At 41.2% G+C, this 23,063-nt stretch overlaps 2 long non-coding RNA genes across 8 annotated transcripts; both read left to right on the top strand.

Annotated features, from left to right (window-relative positions):
- Positions 1-10,398: 10,398 nt before the first annotated feature.
- LOC124698655 lies at positions 10,399-11,417 on the top strand. The gene is made up of 3 exons (XR_007001036.1): positions 10,399-10,468; positions 10,576-10,638; positions 11,295-11,417. It is a non-coding gene; the product is annotated as an uncharacterized LOC124698655 (long non-coding RNA).
- A 1,541-nt stretch (positions 11,418-12,958) lies between these two features.
- On the top strand, positions 12,959-15,747 carry LOC124702708. 7 transcript variants are annotated; one of them, XR_007002603.1, is made up of 4 exons: positions 12,959-13,002; positions 13,601-14,467; positions 14,555-14,898; positions 15,443-15,747. It is a non-coding gene; the product is annotated as an uncharacterized LOC124702708 (long non-coding RNA). The 7 variants fall into 7 exon arrangements; XR_007002606.1 differs by lacking the exon at positions 12,959-13,002 and having other exon boundaries at positions 13,272-14,467; positions 14,555-14,662; positions 14,746-14,898; XR_007002604.1 differs by lacking the exon at positions 12,959-13,002 and having other exon boundaries at positions 13,272-13,739; positions 14,229-14,467.
- Positions 15,748-23,063: the final 7,316 nt, after the last annotated feature.

Genomic DNA, 23,063 nt, shown 5'->3' on the forward strand with positions numbered 1-23,063 from the left:
ATTAAGATGGGCAGCAGCATCATCAGAACTAACACCAGAAAATTGCTCTCTCATAACAAGATTTAGTAAAGTAGGTTTAATTTCATAAAATTCTGCTGCAGTAGCAGGTGGAGCAATAGGTGTGCATAGTAAATCATTATTATTTGTGCTAGTGAAGTCACAAAACTTAGTGTTCTCAGGAGTATTCATTTTAGCAGTAGTAAATAAAGCAAACTAAATAAAGTAGATGCAAGTAACTAATTTTTTTGTGTTTTTTATATAAAGAACACAAACAAGACAGTAAATAAAATAAAGCAAGCAACTATTTTTTTTTGTATTTTTTATATAGAGAAAGCAAACAAAGCAGTAAATAAAGTAAAGTAAAGCAAGACAAAAACAAAGTAAAGAGATTGGATGTGGGAGACTCCCCTTGCAGCGTGTCTTGATCTCCCCGGCAACGGCGCCAGAAAACAGTCTTGATGGCACGTGATGCACACGTCCGTTGGGAACCCCAAGAAGAAGGTGTGATGCGCACAGTAGTAAGTTTTCCCTCAGAAAGAAACCAAGGTTATCGAACCAGTAGGAGATGAAGGCCACGTGAAGGTTGTTGGCGGAGGAGTGTAGTGCGGCGCAACACCAGGGATTCCGGCGCCAACGTGGAACCTGCACAACACAATCAAAATACTTTTCCCCAACTTAACAGTGAGGTTGTCAATCTCACCGGCTTGCTGTAAACAAAGGATTAAACGTATGGTGTGGAGAATGATGTTTGTTTGCGAAGAACAACAGAGAACAGAGTTTGCAGTAGATTGTATTTCAGATGTAAAAGAATGGAACGGGGTCCAAAGTTCACTGGTGGTGTCTCTCCGATAAGAAATAGCATGTTGGGTGAACAAATTACAGTTGGTCAATTGACAAATAGAGAGGGCATAACAATGCACATACATATCACGATGACTAATATGAGATTTAATCAGGGCATTAAGACAAAGTACATAGACCGCTATCCAGCATGCATCTATGCCTAAAAAGTCCACCTTCGGGTTAGCATCCGCACCCCTTCCAGTATTAAGTTGCAAACAACAGACAATTGCATTAAGTATGGTGCGTAATGTAATCAACACAAATATCCTTAGACAAAGCATTGATGTTTTATCCTTGGTGGCAACAACACATCCACAACCTGAGAACTTTCTGTCACTGTTCCAGATTCAATGGAGGCATGAACCCACTATCGAGCATAAATACTCCCTCTACTAGCAACGGAGAGCATGCAAGAACATAAACAACACATATCTGATAGATCAATAATCAACTTGACATTGTATTCCATATTCATCGGATCCCAACAAACACAACATGTAGCATTACAAATAGATGATCTTGATCATGATAGGCAGCTCACAAGATCTAACATGATAGCACATGAGGAGAAGACAACCATCTAGCTACTGCTATGGACCCATAGTCCAAGGGTGAACTACTCACACATCAGTCCGGAGGCGATCATGGTGATGTAGAGTCCTCCGGAGATGATTCCCCTCTCCGGCAGGGTGCCGGAGGCGATCTCCTGAATCCCCCAAGATGGGATTGGCGGCGGCGTCTCTGGAACTTTTTCCGTATCGTGGTTCTCGGTAATAGGGTTTTCGCGACGGAGAGTATATGTAGGCGGAAGGGCAGAGTCGGGGGGGGGGGTGCACGAGGGCCCCACACCATACGGCGGCGCGGACCCCCCTTGGCCGCACGGCCCTGTGTTGGCGGCGCCTCGTGGCCCCACTGATACGTCTCCGACGTATCAATAATTTCTTATGTTCCATGCCACATTATTGATGATATCTACATGTTATATGCACATTATATGTCAAATTTATGCATTTTTTGGAACTAACCTATTGACGAGATGCCGAAGGGCCAGTTCCTGTTTTCTACTGTTTCTGGTTCCAGAAATCCTAGTAAGGAAATATTCTCGGAATCGGACGAAATCAACGCCCAGGTTCCTACTTTGCCCGGAAGCATCCAGAACACCCGAGAGTCGCCGGAGGGGGCCACACAGGCCCCAGATGATAGGCCGGCGCGGCCCAGGCCCTGGCCGCGCCGCCTTATGGTGTCGTCGCCCCGTTGACCTTCTGACGCCGCCTCTTCGCCTATATAAAGGTCCCAGACCTAAAACACGAGACGGAAAAAGCCACGGTACGAGAAACCTTCCAGAGCCGCCGCCATCGCGAAGCCAAGATCTGGGGGACAGGAGTCTCTGTTCCGCCACGCCGCCGGGACGGGGAAGTGCCCCCGGAAGGCTTCTCCATCGACACCGCTGCCATCTCCACCGCCATCTTCATCACCGCTGCTGTCTCCCATGAGGAGGGAGTAGTTCTCCGTCGAGGCTCGGGGCTGTACCGGTAGCTATGTGGTTAATCTCTCTCCTATGTACTTCAATACAATGATCTCATGAGCTGCCTTACATGATTGAGATTCATATGAATTTTGTATCACAATTCATCTATGTGCTACTCTAGTGATGTTATTAAAGTAGTTTTATTCCTCCTGCATGGTGTAAAGGTGACTAGTGTGTGCACCGTGTGGTTCTTGTCGTAGGCTATGATCATGATCTCTTGTAGATTGTGGAGTTAATTATCATTATGATGGTATTGATGTGATCTATTTGGTTATGTTGATATGTCATGCACTCTAAGGTTATTTAAATATGAACATTGAATTGTGGAGCTTGTTAACTCCGGCATTGAGGGTTCGTGTAATCCTACGCAATGTGTTCATCATCCAACAAGAGAGTGTAGAGTATGCATTTATCTATTCTGTTATGTGATCAATGTTGAGAGTGTCCACTAGTGAAAGTGTAATCCCTAGGCCTTGTTCCTAAATACTACTATCGCTGCTTGTTACTGTTTTACTGCGTTACTACTGCTACGTTACTACTGCTCATACTTATTCATACCACCTGTATTTCACTATCTCTTCGCCGAACTAGTGCACCTATTAGGTGTGTTGGGGACACAAGAGACTTCTTGCTTTGTTGTTGCAGGGTTGCATGAGAGGGATATCTTTGACCTCTTCCTCCCCGAGTTCGATAAACCTTGGGTGATCCACTTAAGGGAAACTTGCTCGCTGTTCTACAAACCTCTGCTCTTGGAGGCCCAACACTTGTCTACAAGAATAGAAGCACCGGTAGACATCAAGCTATTTTCACGGCGCCGTTGCCGGGGAGGAAAGGTAAAAGGTACTCACACTCCGGATCTCGGCTACTAAGCTATTTTCGCCGTTGTAAGTACTCGAAGCTATTTCCTTTAGATCCTGCAATTGCATCTTTTTGTTTCTTGTTTACACTAGTTTGGCATAATGGACAACAATGAGCTTCTTATTCTATTTCCTGATTTAAGACATGGATGGTTTGATGCGAAAATTAAAAAACCTATGGAACATATTAGTATGAACGCTTTGAACACCATTGTTGATAATGATATAGAAAGTTCTAAGCTTGGGGAAGCTGGTTTTCATGATCTTTTTAGTCCCCCAAGCATTGAGGAGAAAATTTTCTTTGATGATACTTTGCCTCCTATTTATGATGATTATAATGATAGTGGTCTTTTGGTGCCACCTACTATGGAGAGTAAATTTTGTTGTGATTATACTATGCCTCCTACACTTGATGAGAATAATAATGATAGCTACTTTGTTGAATTTTCTCCCACTACAACTAATAAAATTGATTATGCTTATGTGGAGAGTAATAATTTTATGCATGAGACTCATGATAAGAATGCTTTATGTGATAGTTATATTGTTGAGTTTTCTCATGATGCTACTGGATATTATTATGAGAGAGGAAAATATGGTTGTAGAAATTTTCATGTTACTAAAACACCTCTCTTTTTGCTGAAAATCTTGAAGCTGCACTTGTTTTATCTTTTTATGCTTGTTGCATTATGCTTCATGAACTTGTTTATTTACAAGATTCCTTTTCATAGGAAGCATGTTAGGCTTAAAGGTGTTTTGAATTTGCCTCTTGATGCTCTCTTTTGCTTCAAATACTATTTCTTGTGAGTGCATCATTAAAACTGCTGAGCCCATCTTAATGGCTATAAAGAAAGAACTTCTTGGGAGATAACCCATGTGTTTATTTTGCTACAGTACCTCTATTTTATATTTGTGTCTTGGAAGTTGTTACTACTGTAGCAACCTCTCCTTATCTTATTTTATTGCATTGTTGTGCCAAGTAAAGTCTTTGATAGAAAGGTTGATACTAGATTTGGATTATTGCGCAGAAACAGATTTCTTTTCTGTCACGAATTTCGACCTGCCTCTCTGTAGGTAGCTCAGAAAAATATGCCAATTTACGTGAGTGATCCAAAGATATGTACGCAACTTTCATTCAAGTTGGGCATTTTCATTTGAGCAAGTATGGTGCCTCAATAAAATCCATCTTTACGGACTGTTCTGTTTTGACAGATTCTGCCTTTTATTTCGCATTGCCTCTTTTGCTATGTTGGATGAATTTCTTTGATCCATTAATGTCCAGTAGCTTTATGCAATGTCCAGAAGTGTTAAGAATGATTATGTCACCTCTGAACATGTTAATTTTTATTGTGCACTAACCCTCTAATGAGTTGTTTCGACTTTGGTGTGGAGGAAGTTTTCAACGATCAAGAGAGGAGTATGATACAATATGATCAAGGAGAGTGAAAGATCTAAGCTTGGGGATGCCCCGGTGGTTCACCCTGCATATTTCAAGAAGACTCAAGCATCTAAGCTTGGGGATGCCCAAGGCATCCCCTTCTTCATCGACAAATTTATCAGGTTCCTCTCTTGAAACTATATTTTTATTCAGTCACATCTTATGTGCTTTACTTGGAGCGTCTGTGTGCTTTTATTTTCGTTTTGTTATTTTCATTCTCTGAATAAGTACATGCTTGTGTGGGAGAGAGACACGCTCCGCTCGTTCATATGAACACATGTGTTCTTCGCTTTATCTTTTAGTGTTCATGGCGAAGGTTGAAACTGCTTCGTTAATTGTTATATGGTTGGAAACGGGAAATGCTACATGTGGTAATTGATAAAATGTCTTGGATAATTTGATACTTGGCAATTGTTGTTCTCATGTTTAAGCTCTTGCATCATATACTTTGCACCCATTAATGAAGAAATACATAGAGCTTGCTAAAATTTGGTTTGCATAATTGGTCTCTCTAAGGTCTAGATAATTTCTAGTAAAGTGTTTGAACAACAAGGAAGACAGTGTAGAGTCTTATAATGTTTACAATATGTCTTTTATGTGAGTTTTGCTGCACCGGTTCATCCTTGTGTTTGTTTCAAATAACCTTGCTAGCCTAAGCCTTGTATCGAGAGGGAATACTTCTCATGCATCCAAAATCCTTGAGCCAACCACTATGCCATTTGTGTCCACCATACCTACCTACTACATGGTATTTCTCCGCCATTCCAAAGTAAATTGCTTGAGTGCTACCTTTAAAATTTCCATTCTTCACCTTTTCAATATATAGCTCATGGGACAAATAGCTTAAAAACTATTGTGGTATTGAATATGTACTTATGCACTTTATCTCTTATTAAGTTGCTTGTTGTGCGATAACCATGTTTCTGGGACGCCATCAACTACTCTTTGTTGAATATCATGTGAGTTGCTATGCATGTCCGTCTTGTCTGAAGTAAGAGAGATCTACCACTTTAATGGTTAGAACATGCATATTGTTAGAGAAGAACATTGGGCCGCTAACTAAAGCCATGAATCATGGTGGAAGTTTCAGTTTTGGACATATATCCTCAATCTCATATGAGAACACTAATTGTTGCTACATGCTTATGCATTAAAGAGGAGTCCATTATCTCGTTGTCTATGTTGTCCCGGTATGGATGTCTAAGTTGAGAATAATCAAAAGCGAGAAATCCAAAATGCGAGCTTTCTCCTTAGACCTTTGTACAGGCGGCATGGAGGTACCCCATTGTGACACTTGGTTAAAACATGTGTATTGCGATGATCCGGTAGTCCAAGCTAATTAGGACAAGGTGCGGGCACTATTAGTATACTATGCATGAGGCTTGCAACTTGTAAGATATAATTTACATAACTCATATGCTTTATTACTACCGTTGACAAAATTGTTTCATGTTTTCAAAATAAAAGCTCTAGCACAAATATAGCAATCGTTGCTTTCCTCTTTGAAGGACCTTTCTTTTACTTTTTATGTTGAGTCAGTTCACCTATCTCTCTCCACCTCAAGAAGCAAACACTTGTGTGAATTGTGCATTGATTCCTACATACTTGCATATTGCACTAGTTATATTGCTTTGCATTGACAAACTATCATTGAGATATACATGTTACAAGTTCAAAGCAACCGCTGAAACTTAATCTTCCATTGTGTTGCTTCAATGCCTTTACTATGAATTTATTGCTTTATGAGTTAACTCTTATGCAAGACTTATTGATGCCTGTCTTGAAAGTGCTATTCATGAAAAGTCATTGCTTTATGATTCACTTGTTTACTCATGTCATTACCATTGTTTTGATCGCTGCATTCATTACATATGTTTACAATATGATCAAGTTTATGATGGCATGTCACTTCAGAAATTATCTTTTTTATCGTTTTACCTGCTCGGGACGAGCAGAACTAAGCTTGGGGATGCTGATACGTCTCCGACGTATCGATAATTTCTTATGTTCCATGCCACATTATTGATGATATCTACATGTTATATGCACATTATATGTCATATTTATGCGTTTTTTGGAACTAACCTATTGACGAGATGCCGAAGGGCCAGTTCCTGTTTTCTGCTGTTTACGGTTCCGAAATCCTAGTAAGGAAATATTCTCGGAATCGGACGAAATCAACGCCCGGGTTCCTATTTTGCCCGGAAGCATCCGGAACACCCGAGAGTCGCCGGAGGGGGCCACACAGGCCCCGGATGATAGGCCGGCGCGGCCCGGGCCCCGGCCGCGCCGCCCGATGCGTGTAGTTGACACGTCCGTTGGGAACCCCAAGAGGAAGGTGTGATGCGCACAGCGGCAAGTTTCCTCGGTAAGAAACCAAGGTTTAATCGAACCGAGTAGGAGTCAAGAAGCACGTTGAAGGTTGATGGCGGCGGGATGTAGTGCGGCGCAACACCGGAGATTCCGGCGCCAACGTGGAACCTGCACAACACAACCAAAGTACTTTGCCCCAACGAAACAGTGAGGTTGTCAATCTCACCGGCTTGCTGTAACAAAGGATTAACCGAATTGTGTGGAAGATGATTGTTTGCAGAGAAAACAGCAAAAACAAGTATTGCAGCAGATTTGTATTTCAGTATTAAAAGAATGGACCGGGGTCCACAGTTCACTAGAGGTGTCTCTCCCATAAGATAAAAGCATGTTGGGTGAACAAATTACGATCGGGCAATTGACAAATAGAGAGGGCATAACAATGCACATACATGATATGATAAGTATAGTGAGATTTAATTGGGCATTACGACAAAGTACATAGACCGCCATCCAACTGCATCTATGCCTAAAAAGTCCACCTTCAGGTTATCGTCCGAACCTCTTCCAGTATTAAGTTGCAAAGCAACAGACAATTGCATTAAGTATGGTGCGTAATGTAATCAACAACTACATCCTCGGACATAGCGCCAATGTTTTATCCCTAGTGGCAACAGCACAACACAACCTTAGAACTTTCTGTCACTGTCCCAGGTGTCAATGCAGGAATGAACCCACTATCGAGCATAAATACTCCCTCTTGGAGTTAAAAGCAAAAACTTGGCCAGAGCCTCTACTAGTAACGGAGAGCATGCAAGATCATAAACAACACATATGTAATAACTTGATAATTAACATAACATGGTATTCTCTATCCATCGGATCCCGACAAACACAACATAGAGTATTACGGATAGATGATCTTGATCATGTTAGGCAGCTCACAAGATCCAACAATGAAGCACATGAGGAGAAGACAACCATCTAGCTACTGCTATGGACCCATAGTCCAGGGGTGAACTACTCACTCATCACTCCGGAGGCGACCATGGCGGTGTAGAGTCCTCCGGGAGATGAATCCCCTCTCCGGCAGGGTGCCGGAGGAGATCTCCGGGATCCCCCGAGATGGGATCGGCGGCGGCGGCGTCTCGGTAAGGTTTTCCGTATCGTGGTTTTTCGCATCGGGGTTTCGCGACGGAGGCTTTAAGTAGGCGGAAGGGCGAGTCGGGGGCTAACGAGGGGCCCACACCACAGGGCGGCGCGGGCCCCCTTGGCCGCGCCGCCATGTGGTGTCGCCACCTCGTGGCCCCACTTCGTATGCTCTTCGGTCTTCCGGAAGGTTCGTGGCAAAATAGGCCCTCGGGTCTTCGTTTCGTCCAATTCCGAGAATATTTCGTTACTAGGATTTCTAAAACCAAAAACAGCGAAAACGAGAACTGGCACTTCGGCATCTTGTTAATAGGTTAGTTCCAGTAAAATGCACGAATATGACATAAAGTGTGCATAAAACATGTAGGTATCATCAATAATATGGCATAGAACATAAGAAATTATCGATACGTCGGAGACGTATCAAGCATCCCCAAGCTTAGTTACGCTCGTCCCGAGCAGGTAAAACGATAACAAAGATAATTTCGAAGTGATATGCCATCATAACCTTGATCATACTATTTGTAAACATATGTAGTGGATGCAGCGATCAAAACAATGGTAATGACATGAGTAAACAAGTGAATCATAAAGCAAAGACTTTTCATGAATAGTACTTCAAGACAAGTATTAATAAGTCTTGCATAAGAGTTAACTCATAAAGCAATAAATCAAAGTAAAGGCATTGAAGCAACACAAAGGAAGATTAAGTTTCAGCGGTTGCTTTCAACTTGTAACATGTATATCTCATGGATAATTGTCAACATAGAGTAATATAACAAGTACAATATGCAAATATGTAGGAATCAATGCACAGTTCACACAAGTGTTTGCTTCTTGAGGTGGAGAGAGATAGGTGAACCGACTCAACATAAAAGTAAAAAGAATGGTCCTTCAAAGAGGAAAGCATCGATTGCTATATTTGTGCTAGAGCTTTTATTTTGAAAACATGAAACAATTTTGTCAACGGTAGTAATAGAGCATATGAGTTATGTACATTATATCTTACAAGTTGCAAGTCTCATGCATAGTATCTAAAGGTATAAACGATGCCTCCCATAGGGGGCTTCACAACGATTTCAGCTTCTCAGCCACAGGATATTGTCAACTGGAGCATCTCAGCCGTCCATTTCAGTTAAGATTTTTTTACAGCCCACTAGATCAAGACATGAAATGGTGAGGTTCTACCCACCTGTCACTGCCCGCGGGCCCTTTTTCTAAATGGACCATCTTGTCAGTTGTCTGGGTGGGTGGATTCAGTGAGCATGGGTGAAAATCCTAGCTGGCCCCAATTGGGTAGCTCCAGACCCAATCCCACGACCACATCTCTTCCAATCCTCACTCTTTCCTCTCCCCAATCATCTCCTGTCTCATCTCCCCCAATCCCCTCCTCTCTCTCCTCTCCCCAATCCCTCTGCATCCTCCTCCAAATCCCTCCTCCAAATCCCATAGCGCCTCCAGCGGATCTTGTGCTTGGCCTCGCCGGCGAGTAGTCCATCACGCCGCCTGCGAGTCTCCTCCACATGCCGTCCGCCTCGCTGGGCGAGCAGCGAGAAGAACGCCATGGGGTGAGCGCTTGACGAGCGGGAACTCCGTGGTGAGCGGCCGGCCGCTGCATCGGGTGGGCGGCGCGGCTGCACCGGCGGGTGAAAACCCTAGCGCGCCGCCTCACAATCCCGAACATCCATCCTCGTCACCTTCGTCCTCAGCTTCCGGTCTGCAAGTGGAAGATGAGGCGGAGACCAAGAAGTAGAACCCGACTCGCAGGATAAAGAGGAGGCAAAAAGTGAGTGCTCTCCAACATCCGTACTAGATAATTGATTGTTTGATATTTCAAAGCTAAATCAAATTATTGGTATACTTATACGGAGTGACTTTGAAGCTAATCAATCTCAGCCATAAGGAACTCAAAAATAGTGTTGGCAGGGGATATTACCATAATGCAAGAATATGCTGCAAGTCAATTCAGGTTTTCCAGATCATTTATAATTTACAAACCAGGTAAGAAATAGTGAATGTGTGTTCTTTAGTAGCATCATATGATATCTTCAACATAGGAATTACTTGTAGATTCTCCCATATTTTGTCAAAAGATGTATGGTTCCATTTTACTTATTAACTGTATTTCAGATTCCAGTAGTATTAAATATGGCAGAAGACATCGGAGGAGAAAACGTTTATCTGAAGAAAAGATGAAAACCGATGGGCATGACCAACATTTTCCTATGAAGAAAACAAATAAGGTTGCGGTGCAAGGTGCGAGAGGTCCCTGCCAGCGTGTGGAGGTGGTTGGCCTTGGCCAGGTCAAGTTGTCGGGGTGACCTCTCTATATCCACTCTGTAGGTATATGAGATCCTTACCTTGCCTCTCCACCATCAGCTTTGAACTACATATCTTTTAAACTCCACCTTTCTATCTTGATGTATGATTCTCTATGTTTGTATTGTCAGAGTTGGTGTTCCTCATTTCCTTATCTGAAAATTCATTTAGAATAAGGCCACTTGCGCATCCAGGTAAACCTCCTGGTTCACATTTTGTCTCTTTACACTTTCTTGACGCAGTTTACTGTTATTTTTATACGGAAAGTTTGTTATAACTGATGATTTGTTTCAGTGGTTTGCTAAATAGCGTGTTTAGTTATTCACAAAACAGAGACATATGGACATTTTCCAATAATGTACTTGGTATTTCAATCCACCCAGGACTACTGTATGTCATGAGCCCGTAAATATCCTCGCAAGATTTACTTTGCTTATGGTGCTTATAAAATATAGAAAGTAATATGTTAAATACCATAGGAAAACTGAAATTCCTCCCAGAGATAACATCCACTGATTTTGAACTCTGAATTTGAAATCTACGTGTTTACATGTATGCCCACATGGCCTTTTGTAGTCTGGCCTGTCTGCTGGTTCACGTTGTCTCAAAGAGGGTTTGCCTTCCAAGCCGATTTCAGTTATGAGAAAATGGCAGCTTATCTGGAGTTAACAGGGTGACATTTGTGTTTAATGTACATACCCCGCTTTTTTCCTCGCTTCCATATGTCAACTAATAGTTTTCATACTTATGCGGTAATATTAAGTGGATCACTCTTTATGCTTTTAACATGATTGGTAGCTCTAGACACTGATGTGTACCTGTTCACCGTTGTTCTCCTTTTTCTTTATAGTTTTATGAAGGATTGTCAAGCTAAAAATAAAGGATGGAGGCCATGGATATCTCTACTAAAAGTATTGCATGGCGTCATGATATCCTCCTCTTCTTGTTTGGCCCCTGCAGATGGCGTAACCTTCGGTGAGATCCTCCTCCACTTGAAGTGTTCGCTATTTTTTCATGAAAACATTGACATTTCGAGTATTTTTTCATCCTTTTTATTATAAATCACGGAGATGGAGATACATATTAGGGAGTAAGTTTGTTAATATACTTCTCAAGGCATGCACAAAAGAATTCGACTGGTAAGCTTCCATAGTTTTTTTATAGAAGAACCATATTTAGTTATATCATCCTACGGGCATAATGATATGTTGTGTGTGTTGATGGAATTGACCATCAAGCTGGAGAGGCTCTTTAACCAACAATACATATATCACCCGACACCGTGGGGTATGTCTATTTTTATTCCTGATTTATTTGTGGTTGCGGCAAGGTAGATTATATCTTTCACGGTCTACCTATTAATCTTTGCCTACTACCATTGTTGTGGATTGGAAGTACATTTTTCTTACACTGAAGCCTAATTGTGTGAGATTTAAGAGAGTGATTAATGACATATGATGTGCACTTTCGTAGCTGTGAGGAAGGATTGAAGTGGAGTTACATCATTAAACTTCGCAATGCTTCTAAATATCTGCTAATTATCACCCTTTATTGGTTGATTTTCTTGATGAATAGCTTCAACGATGATAATTTGAGTTATACAAAATGACAAGTCAGTGCTTAATTTTGAAAACCGTAATTTCTTACTTACCTTCTTGATCATTACAGGGCACCTGCAAGCAAGCTCCACCGAATCTCTCGTTTCCATTACAGGTCGGTCACCTTTTCTAAAGTATTGAAATGTTATGGTGATGTGAATGGCTCAACAGGCCATTGCGATGTTCTTGCATTGGTATATTATTTTATATATCTCTACCAAATTAACTAAATTCGGTGTGCTCTGCAGTTGTAGGCGAAGTCTAAAATAGCTCTGAGGCATTCTGCTCTATTTGAGTATTGCAAAGCACTCCAAGAGGTCTTTGTTTTCTTTGCTGGATTTATTCTTTGCTAAATTTAGCAAATATGTATCATTTAAAATAAATTTAGGATGATTGGAATGCAAAAGTGGTTCTTCTGGCTATAGTTCCTACTTGTCGCTGGTATGGAGTTCAGTTCACCATTATTTTGTTCATTTGAATGACCACAGAGTGTACTATTTTACCATTTTCCTGATGCATCTAAGTTTTATATACAAATGAATTGCATGTTTCTGCTGTAATACCATCTCTGATAAATCAAAATAGTCTTATAATTCTCCTATATGTTTTTCCCATTTCGGTTGTCGAGGTTGCGGGCTTGCAGCTTATTTTTTTGTTACTTTGGCATCGTAATTGGAGAGGTTTCCTGTGTAGCTCATTGAGGGTTGGGACTGTATTTTCCCTAAAACAAGATATCCCATGCCTTTTTTCATTAATGTTTCTATGGTTTGGGAAAGTCCAGTCTTTGGCTTTGGCTTTGGCTTTGCCTTGCATGCCACATTGAATCTCTATTTTCTCTATAACTCATTATCGTCAATCAATTTCTAATCATTAATTTCTGATGTGTACAGTTGGTTTAATCTCGGTGATGAAGACTAAAAAGAACTACCTTTTGCAATATATGCATGTTTGCTAGAAAGGGTACAAATCACTGCTTCTCTCTTGAGTTATTAGTTTCATTGTATAGTGTGTTTCATGGCTGCTGCATATTTTTAGTTGAAGCTTCCAATTATTTGACAGTAAAGTAATGCTTCATCTAATTTCATAAATACTAGAAACATTGTTTCTAAGCGGAAAATTCTTAATTGATCTATTTTCATCGTTCATGACAATTATATCTTATATTCATACTGGGCATTTGGCACCCATGTCGGGGTCAAAGCTACATACAAGACTGTTTACTCCCACGGGAGACCGAATATCTTAGAAACAACATCCTAAAAATTTGGCGCCCATGTCGTACCAACAACCGGTAGAAGCTTGCCCTGGCAGGGCCTGTACGTAGCTGAGACCCTGTGTGCTTTACTCAGGTTACCCCAAGTTGTGAACCAAAGGAAGATATAGGGTTATTTCTTGGTCCATTGTGGGCATGATTTAGTTTAGTTTTTGTGGTACGTGCTTGGGACTTGGACAACAAATCTGGAGCTAATAGTTTACCCAAGCTACTTCATTAACCCCTTTTCTTTTGTTAGATTCAGATTTACTATATGATTTATGTAAGTGTGCTGTCATCTTGCAGGTTTGCAAAGAGGAATTTAGATGAGTATGTATTTCTTGGCAATCGGCTGCAGGTGTATATGCACCTTAGTTTGAGAGATTTTTGGATACCAAGAAGAAACTGAAGGTCGGGAGAAATGAAGTCCTCAACCAAATAAGATGTATGGTTTCACCATTTTCTAAAAAAATCTGCATCTTATAATTTAGTGTTGTGATGATAAAAATAATAAGAATTTGCGGTTAGGGAAGGAGGTCCAGGTTGAAGGACAATAAAAAATAATGTAGTGTAGCATGTCTAATTTTTCAATTCGAACCATTTAAATGTAGATTCATGTGTATTGTTTCCTTATCATTGTTATAAAGAAATTCCAACGGTACTTGAGCACTCCTTGCATATTTTTTACCATACACCCTCATATGTCTATATCTTTTTTGTATCCTTATGTGACGGTGGATGTTGATACAAAACATGGATAAATTGGCGGCAGCCTTATATCGTACTGCACATGATTAGCTCCAAAGTTGAGTTACTCAACTATATTTACCTATATGGAAAACAATATCGAGCAAAAAAATTTAAAAAATATTTTCCTGTGTTATGTTATTTGTCAACATAACCCCTGATATTGCGTCGTCGTCCTCACCGGAAGCAGCACCGCCTCTGCCCCGTGCGGCGTTGTCGTCCCCATCAAGCCGCACCAGAGGGAGATGCTTAGCTGTGGCCACACAAACGGATGGGGACGTCAAGCCAAGCTGGTGGCTGGCGGCCTACCATCGCGTCAACTTACACAGGATAGGAGAGCCCTCGAAAAAAAAACACAGGATAGGACCAGAGGAATCTTGATCGCGGCATCCAGACCTGGAGTGGAGGACATGGGTCGCCATGAAGGTTGCAGGCCACAATACTTATTGGTTGTGCTTTTTCCCCCACATCCTTCCTTGAACATCTCTTTCTGACTCCAACCTCGATCTGCAGCAATTGCCCCTTCGTTGTGAAGTTGCAGCTGTGTACAGAAGCTTTTTGTGTAAATGCCTACGACCACAGACCGCTCCTGGAAGAATGCTCACAACTCAGCTTGAATTTGTAAGTTAATTGTCCTCTCAGATGCACCCCTCTTGATGTTTTATATGTTTCAACATGGATTCTTGGTTCCTATAAATTTACAGGTTATGATGTTGTGATGAACTTGCAGCAATGAAGTGATTTGGGTAACATCTTGCTTTTTAAAATGACTTTCATTTACTTCTGTGGCATTGAAGGAGCGACACAATTCCTCCCAACTACAGAATTTGCAGCGGCTGAAGATTCTAGAAGTACAGGTTATATTGCCTTATGAATTGTCTAAGGAAGTCCTAAATTATTTATCTTTTGCTTCACCAATGGTTTGTCGAACTGAAATAGTATGGCCATGTGCCCATGTTATTTCTTTGTTTGCCCAAATAAATTTAACTTCCGATCACAAAATAAAAGAATGTCCATGGATATCTCTTCGCATTGGTTTAATTCTGTATCCTGAAATAGCTATTGATAATGACTATTGATAAAGCTGTTATGAACACCCTCTTAGTTACAATCATATTTTGTGAAACTGCTTTTACACCAACTTTCCTAGAACTGGTAATGAGTATATATTTTTAACGCTTAATGCAATGCAGATTTGTAGGGTATCAAAAAAGAAAGGTATTGTTAGTTATATTCTGTTGTAGTAATGTAGTGCCTGGAATTAGATGTACCATATTCTCATTAGCTTTGCCCTAAATAAGAACTATTAGAAAGGTTTGGGTGTTACTTCAGTTACAATTTACACTGTCTTCCTTTATAAAATATGTATCTTATGTCTTGCACTATTGTTCCTTTCTTCAGAGATAAAATGCTTCATGTGATGAGTGGTGTAATTAAATTGGAGAGAAACATGAAGAAGTTTGATGGCACCCATTCTTAGGTTGAAAATTGAATGTCCGATCCATTACTTGCTCTTTTTTGCTTTATCACTTTATTATGTAGTTCCTGATTTTGGAAGATGTATTATCTGGTCATCGCTTGCATTTGACTACATTTGTGCGATTTGTAATGTAATTCATCCAGTATACGGGTTATACATTTGGTAGCAAATTTGAATTTTCTTGGATATACATATATCTGATTTATTCATTTGGTTTAGAGTCCAATCTCTTGGCATGTGCTATATGGGATGTACTTAAACACCCAAAAGGGTCTCAAAAGGGTCTTATGTTGGTGGCCGACAATCTGTTCTTGTACTTGTGAGTATTGTAGAGTGCTACAGGTGTGCCCTCAGATTAATAGTATACATTCAGTATATTTAGCTTTCTTTCAAATTGCGCATTTGTTTCAGTGCTCAATAGGTACACCAATGTAACACGATAACTGAATACTGTACTAACGATGTGGCCTGCCTGCCTAACACCAACCAATAATGATACTAGAATCGTGTTGTAGTGTAGTAGGAGACATTTTGTACAAGCTTAACTAACCCAAGAGGATATAAAAAAAATTCAAAAGTTGAAAAGCTGGAAAATACATTGTGCATATTTAGAAATTCTTCTGGAATCTTTCTTTTTCTAGAAGTGCCTTCTGAAACGAACAGAAAATTTCAGGAATTCTTCAGAAAATACTTTTGCATGCCATGGTGAAGGGATCTTTTTACAGGCTTGTTTATCAATTTCAGTATTCCGGTCAGCTTGAATTTCACTCCGATGAAGGAAGCAAGCTGGACCACATCACTTCCGTGCGCAGCGAACATAGCTAAGTGCGTGCACACATTTGATCGCTACATCGAGAGTTCACTCACAGCAGCAGCATCAACTAATTAAGCTAAGGTATGAATCAGTCACTGACCTGTGCATTCCTCTGGCGAGCTCGAGCAGCGCTCCGACCGCCGCCGTCCGCGCGCCTCCTCCACCCTCCCTGCGAGTTCACAAGCATGGACAGAGCGTCAGTACGACACCGATCTCCAGAGCACCTGCTTCGTCCTCTCTTGGAGCACGCCACCCTCCCGATCTCCGCCGCCGCCTCCTCCTTGTCGTCCCACGACCCCCGAAGTTCAGCCGCCTCACCGCCCTCCTCCTCGTCGCCCCCATCGCTTCCTGCCGCGGAAGCAATCACTAGCGTGCCTGATGAGATGTTGGCACCAATCGATCAAGGAGGTGAACGAGCTTGGGGGCCGAGGATTGTGGTGTTAGGTAATGATTTCTTTGGCGTGAAGAACGATGTGTTCGGTCAGGTTCGTGTCATTTCCTTCGACGTGTAGACACCTAGGCTAGGCATGAGATTACCTGCTGTACGCGGCCGTGTTTGTCGTTCTCGATAATGGACGAATCTATTTTGCCTCCGCGTGGTCCTAAAATGTTTCACGAGCCAGGTCCAGTGCCGACGCATAATGATCGGGTCTCCGGCGGAGACGCAAACGCGGCGCATATTTACGTCTTGGATGTGTTATGGTGGACGTTACGCGAACGTGCCAAGTGACCGCTCGCTTTTCTAACGGACCCGCCTGACAGCGAGTCATAGGGTTGTACCGAGCGCATCGCTTTCATGGTAACCGCTTCGGGTCATCACTTCCGCGTCTGCCTCATAGCCTTCGTCATCAATGTCACGGCTTCCTCTTCGCACGCGCACCGGCGGGCGGCGGCTGGACTTCTACGCCGCCATCAATGATATCGTGTCCCGCGCGCGCCCGGCCTTTAAAAGTCGAACGACATCGTCCCCGCCATCGCCACACCACCGACACCCCGCTCCCACCCTACCACCGCACGCAGCCGCACCGCCATGGGAAAGAAGAAGCACGACTCCGAGGCGTCCAACAGCGGCACCAAAAAGGCCATTGCCGCCTCGTCGTCGTAAACTGCAGCCGTCTCCACATGACGATGACTACGACGCGCTGGCCTACCACAACGAGGAAGCCAAGGACGAGTCGAGATGACCTTTTCACATGCATCTTCCACAAATGGCAGGCGGCCAACGCGGAGGGCCGCCAGTTCGACCTCTCGCCGACGATAACCGACGAGGAGATCGAGAAGCTCGGTTTCCTCGTGTCGTAGGTGGACCAACCGGTGCATCCGCCGCTGCCCCGTTACGCCACCAACATCATGTCGCCGGACCTCACGGAGGAAAGAGGCCCTACAACGGGCGCCGTAGAACTTGGCCCCGCAACCGCCACCTCCACCTCCGTCGTTCAGCCCGTGGGCTGCTCGACCTCCACCATCGGCGTTCAGTCCGTGGGCTGCTCCACCTCCACATCCACAGCCGGTGGCACATGCGTTCAATCCGTGGGCTGCTCCACCTCCACCGCTGGCGGCACCGGCGTATGTTCCACCGGTAGCCAAGTGGCTGTGGCAGATACCGGAGTTCGTCGTGCTCGACGAAGAGGAGGAGTAGGCGCATGCATTACATGTGCCTTTTAGTTTATTTTTTTTTATTTTCCTTTATTCACAATTTAAATTATGTTTTATGTTGAAAAAAGTAAAATAAAAAAATGCATCGTGCCCTTGGCGGCACCCCGACGCAAACGGACGTGTGGTTGATTTCGACCATTAGACCGTTGCAAACGAATGCACGTGGATATTTTGGCGTCCAAAATGCGTCGTCCCATTGGAGAAGCCCTAAGTGCTTGTTGCGTGAACAAGACCACAAGTAAGCTTGCTAGGGGAAGGTTTTTGTTGTTGTGAGACACACGTCTTCATTCCTTGGAAAAGTGTTCAATATCTGTTCCGGTGAACGAAAACACGTCGATGCAATTTGGAACAATCTTTTTTTTAAAGGGTGGGTCTAGAGGATCCCGGTGTCACAATCATTCATGAACACTGGGGCGGCGGGTAACTCTCAAAAGAGGTGGAGGAGCTCTCGATAGGGAGAAAGGAAAAAAACAGAGCTTTTCCTACCAAGACTATTGGAACAATCTACTTTCTAACTTGGAAGATCTAGGAGTTAGGCTTAAACATGCATGTAAAAAACATTTGGAGAAAATGAGAAAGGATTACTTCTCTTAATTAAATGTAACACCAAGGTATATGAGTGCATCTTTATTGTATTGAACTTGAGTTAATCTTCAACTTTTTTCGTTTCTTTATTTTGTTAATTTATCTTTTTATTTGTGGTGGTGTTCACTCTAAGTGATGCAAGCCCTATTAGATTTACATTTTCTTTGTTCTATCATCATATTGACTATTGGTTAATTTATCTTTTCATTTTCAGTGGTGTTGATATAAGTCTAACAAGATTTACATTGCCTTTGTGTCGTCACTTTTAAATACCATGATGCGATAACGCACTATGTATGTCGACGCTGATTTTGGCGTCACTTCCTTGCTTTATTTGCTCTTAGCCTCTCAGCAGGGTCAATAACTATAAATTGCTATACTATATTTTCCTGAGTGTATATAAATGTTTGTAATTTACTATGATTTGCTATTTTTGTAAATCCTTAAAAGATTAGTATCATTTTCATATCTATACATGAGTCTCACGGGGTCGTGCGCCAAGGCGCACATCTAAATCTAGTACTAATAGTGTCCGCACCTTGTCCTAATTAGTTTGGACTACCGGATCTTTGCAATGCACATGTTTTAACCAAGTGTCACAATGGGGTACCTCCATGCCGCCTGTACAAAGGTCTAAGGAGAAAGCTCGCATTTTGGATTTCTCGCTTTTGATTATTCTCAACTTAGACATCCATACGGGACAACATGGAAAACAGATAATGGACTCCTCTTTAATGCATAAGCATGTGGCAACAATTATTATTCTCATATGAGATTGAGGATATGTGTCCAAAACTGAAACTTCCACCATGGATCATGGCTTTAGTTAGCGGCCCAATGTTTTTCTCTAACAATATGCATGCTCCAACCATGAAGGTGGTAGATCTCTCTTACTTCAGACAAGACGGACATGCATAGCAACTCACATGATATTCAACAAAGAATAGTTGATGGCGTCCCCAGAAGCATGGTTATCGCACAACAAGCAACTTAATAAGAGATAAAGTGCATAAGTACATATTCAATACCACAATAGTTTTTAAGCTACTTGTCCCATGAGCTATATATTGCAAAGGTGAATGATGGAATTTTAAAGGTAGCACTCAAGCAATTTACTTTGGAATGGCGGATAAATACCATGTAGTAGGTAGGTATGGTGGACACAAATGGCATAGTGGTTGGCTCAAGTATTTGGGATGCATGAGAAGTATTCCCTCTCGATACAAGGTTTAGGCTAGCAAGGTTATTTGAAACAAACACAAGGATGAACGGTACAACAAAACTCACATAAAAGACATATTGTAAACATTATAAGACTCCATACCGTCTTCCTTGTTGTTCAAAACTCAATACTAGATGTTATCTAGACTCTAGAGAAACCAAATATGCAAACCAAATTAGCAAGCTCTAAGTGTTTCTTCATTAATGGGTGCAAAGTATATGATGCAATAGCTTAAACATGAGCACAACAATTGCCAAGTATCAAATTATCCAAGACATTTTAGAGTTACTACATGTAGCATTTTCCAATTCCAACCATATAACAATTTAACGAAGAAGAAACTTCGCCATGAATACTATGAGTAGAGCCTAAGGACATATTTGTCCATATGCTACAGACGGAGCGTGTCTCTCTCCCATAAAGTTAATGCTAGGATCCATTTTATTCAAACAAAACAAAAAACAAAAACAAACCGATGCTCCAAGCAAAGTACATAAGATGTGACGGAATAAAAATATAGTTTCGGGGAGGAACCTCGATAATGTTGTCGATGAAGAAGGGGATGCCTTGGGCATCGCCAAGCTTAGACGCTTGAGTCTTCTTAAAATATGCAGGGGTGAACCACCGGGGCATCCCCAAGCTTAGAACTTTCACTCTCCTTGATCATATTGCATCATACTCCTCTCTTGATCCTTGAAAACTTCCTCCACACCAAACTCGAAACAACTCATTAGAGGGTTAGTGCATAATAAAAATTCACATGTTCAGAGGTGACACAATCATTCTTAACACTTCTGGACATTGCATAAAGCTACTGGACATTAATGGATCAAAGAAATTCATCCAACATAGCGAAAGAGGCAATGCAAAATAAAAGGCAGAATCTGTCAAAACAGAACAAGTCCGTAAAGATGGATTTTATTAGGCCACCAGACTTGCTCAAATGAAAATGCTCAAACTGAATGAAAGTTGCGTACATATCCGAGGATCATGCACGTAAATTGGCTTAATTTTCTGAGCTTCCTACAGGGAGGTAGACCCAGATTCATGACAGCAAAGAAATGCTGGAACTGCGCAGTAATCCAAATCTAGTACTTACTTTACTATCAAAGACTTTACTTGGCACAACAAAACTCAAAACTAAGATAAGGAGAGGTTGCTACAGTAGTAAACAACTTCCAAGACACAAATTTAAAACAAAAATACTGTATTAAAAACATGGGTTGTCTCCCATAAGCGCTTTTCTTTAACGCCTTTCAGCTAGGCGCAGAAAGTGTATCTCAAGTAACATCAAAAGATGAAGCATCAACATCATAATTTGTTCTAATAATAGAATCATAAGGTACCTTCATTCTCTTTCTAGGGAAGTGTTCCATACATTTCTTTAGAGGAAATTGATATTTAATATTACCTTCCTTCATATCAATAGTAGCACCAACGGTTCGAAAAAAAGGTCTTCCCAATATAATGGGGCAAGATGCATTGCATTCAATATCCAAGACAACAAAATCAACGGGGACAAGGTTATTGTTAACCATAATATGAACATTATCAACTTTCCCCAAAGGTTTCTTTTAGCATTATCAGCGAGATTAACATCCAAATAACAATTTTTCAATGGTGGCAAGTCAAGCATATCATAGACTTTCTTAGGCATAACAGAAATACTTGCACCAAGATCACATAAAGCATTACAATCAAAATCTTTGACTCTCATTTTAATGATGGGCTGCCAACCATCCTCTAGCTTTCTAGGAATAGAAGTTTCAAGTTTTAGTTTCTCTTCTCTAGCTTTTATGAGAGCATTTGTAATATGTTTTGTGAAAGCCAAGTTTATAGCACTAGCATTGGGACTTTTAGCAAGTTTTTGTAAGAACTTTATAACTTCAGAGATGTGGAAATCATCAAAATCTAAATCATTACAATCTAAAGCAATGGGATTATCATCCCCAAGGTTGGAAAAAATTTCAGCAGTTTTATCACAAGCAGTTTCAGCAGTTTTAGCAGTTCCAGGTAATTTTGCGCGCTTTGCACTAGGAGTAGAAGCATTGCCAACACCAATTATTTTACCATTGATAGTAGGAGGTCCAGCAACATATGAATCATTAGCATTGCTAGTGGTGGTAATAGTCCAAACTTTAGCTACATTTTCCTTTTTAGCTAGTTTTTCATTTTCTTCTCTATCCCACCTAGCACGCAGTTCAGCCATTAATCTTATATTCTCATTAATTCTAACTTGGATGGCATTTTCTGTAGTAACAATTTTATTTTCAATATCCCTATTAGGCATAACTTTCGATTTCAAAAGATCAACATCAGAGGCAAGACTATCAACTCTAGAAACAAGAATATCAATTTTATTGAGCTTTTCCTCAACATGATTTGTTAAAGGCAGTTTGTGTACTAATAAATTCTTTAAGCATGGCTTCAAGTCCAGGGGGTGTATTCCTATTATTGTTGTAATAATTCCCATAAGAATTAGCATAACCGTTACCATTATTATAAGGGTATGGCCTATAGTTATTACTAGAATTGTTCCGATAAGCATTGTTGTTGAAATTATTATTTTTAATGAAATTTACATCAACATGTTCTTCTTGAGCAACCAATGAAGCTAATGGAACATTATTAGGATCAATATTAGTCCTATCATTCGCAAGCATAGACATAATAGCATCAACTTTATCATTCAAGGAAGAGGATTCTTCAACAGAATTTACCTTCTTACCTTGTGGAACTCTTTCCGTGCGCCATTCAGAGTAATTAACCATCATATTATCAAGAAGCTTTGTTGCTTCACCAAGAGTGATGGACATAAAGGTACCTCCAGCAGCTGAATCCAATAAATTCCGCGAAGAAAAATTTAGTCCCGCATAGAAGGTTTGGATGATCATCCAAGTAGTCACTCCATGGGTTGGGCAATTTTTAACCAGAGATTTCATTCTTTCCCAAGCTTGAGCAACATGTTCATTATCCAATTGTTTAAAATTCATTATGCTACTCCTCAAAGATATAATTTTAGCAGGGGGATAATATCTACCAATAAAAGCATCCTTGCATTTAGTCCATGAATCAATACTATTCTTAGGCAGAGATAGCAACCAATCTTTAGCTCTTCCTCTTAATGAGAAAGGGAACAATTTTAATTTTATAATGTCACCATCTACATCTTTATATTTTTGCATTTCACATAGTTCAACAAAATTATTGAGATGGGCAGCAACATCATCGGAACTAACACTGTGAAAATTGCTCTCGCATGACA

This window comes from Lolium rigidum, chromosome 3 (genome assembly GCF_022539505.1).
Source record: "Lolium rigidum isolate FL_2022 chromosome 3, APGP_CSIRO_Lrig_0.1, whole genome shotgun sequence".
Lineage (NCBI taxonomy): Eukaryota > Viridiplantae > Streptophyta > Magnoliopsida > Poales > Poaceae > Lolium > Lolium rigidum.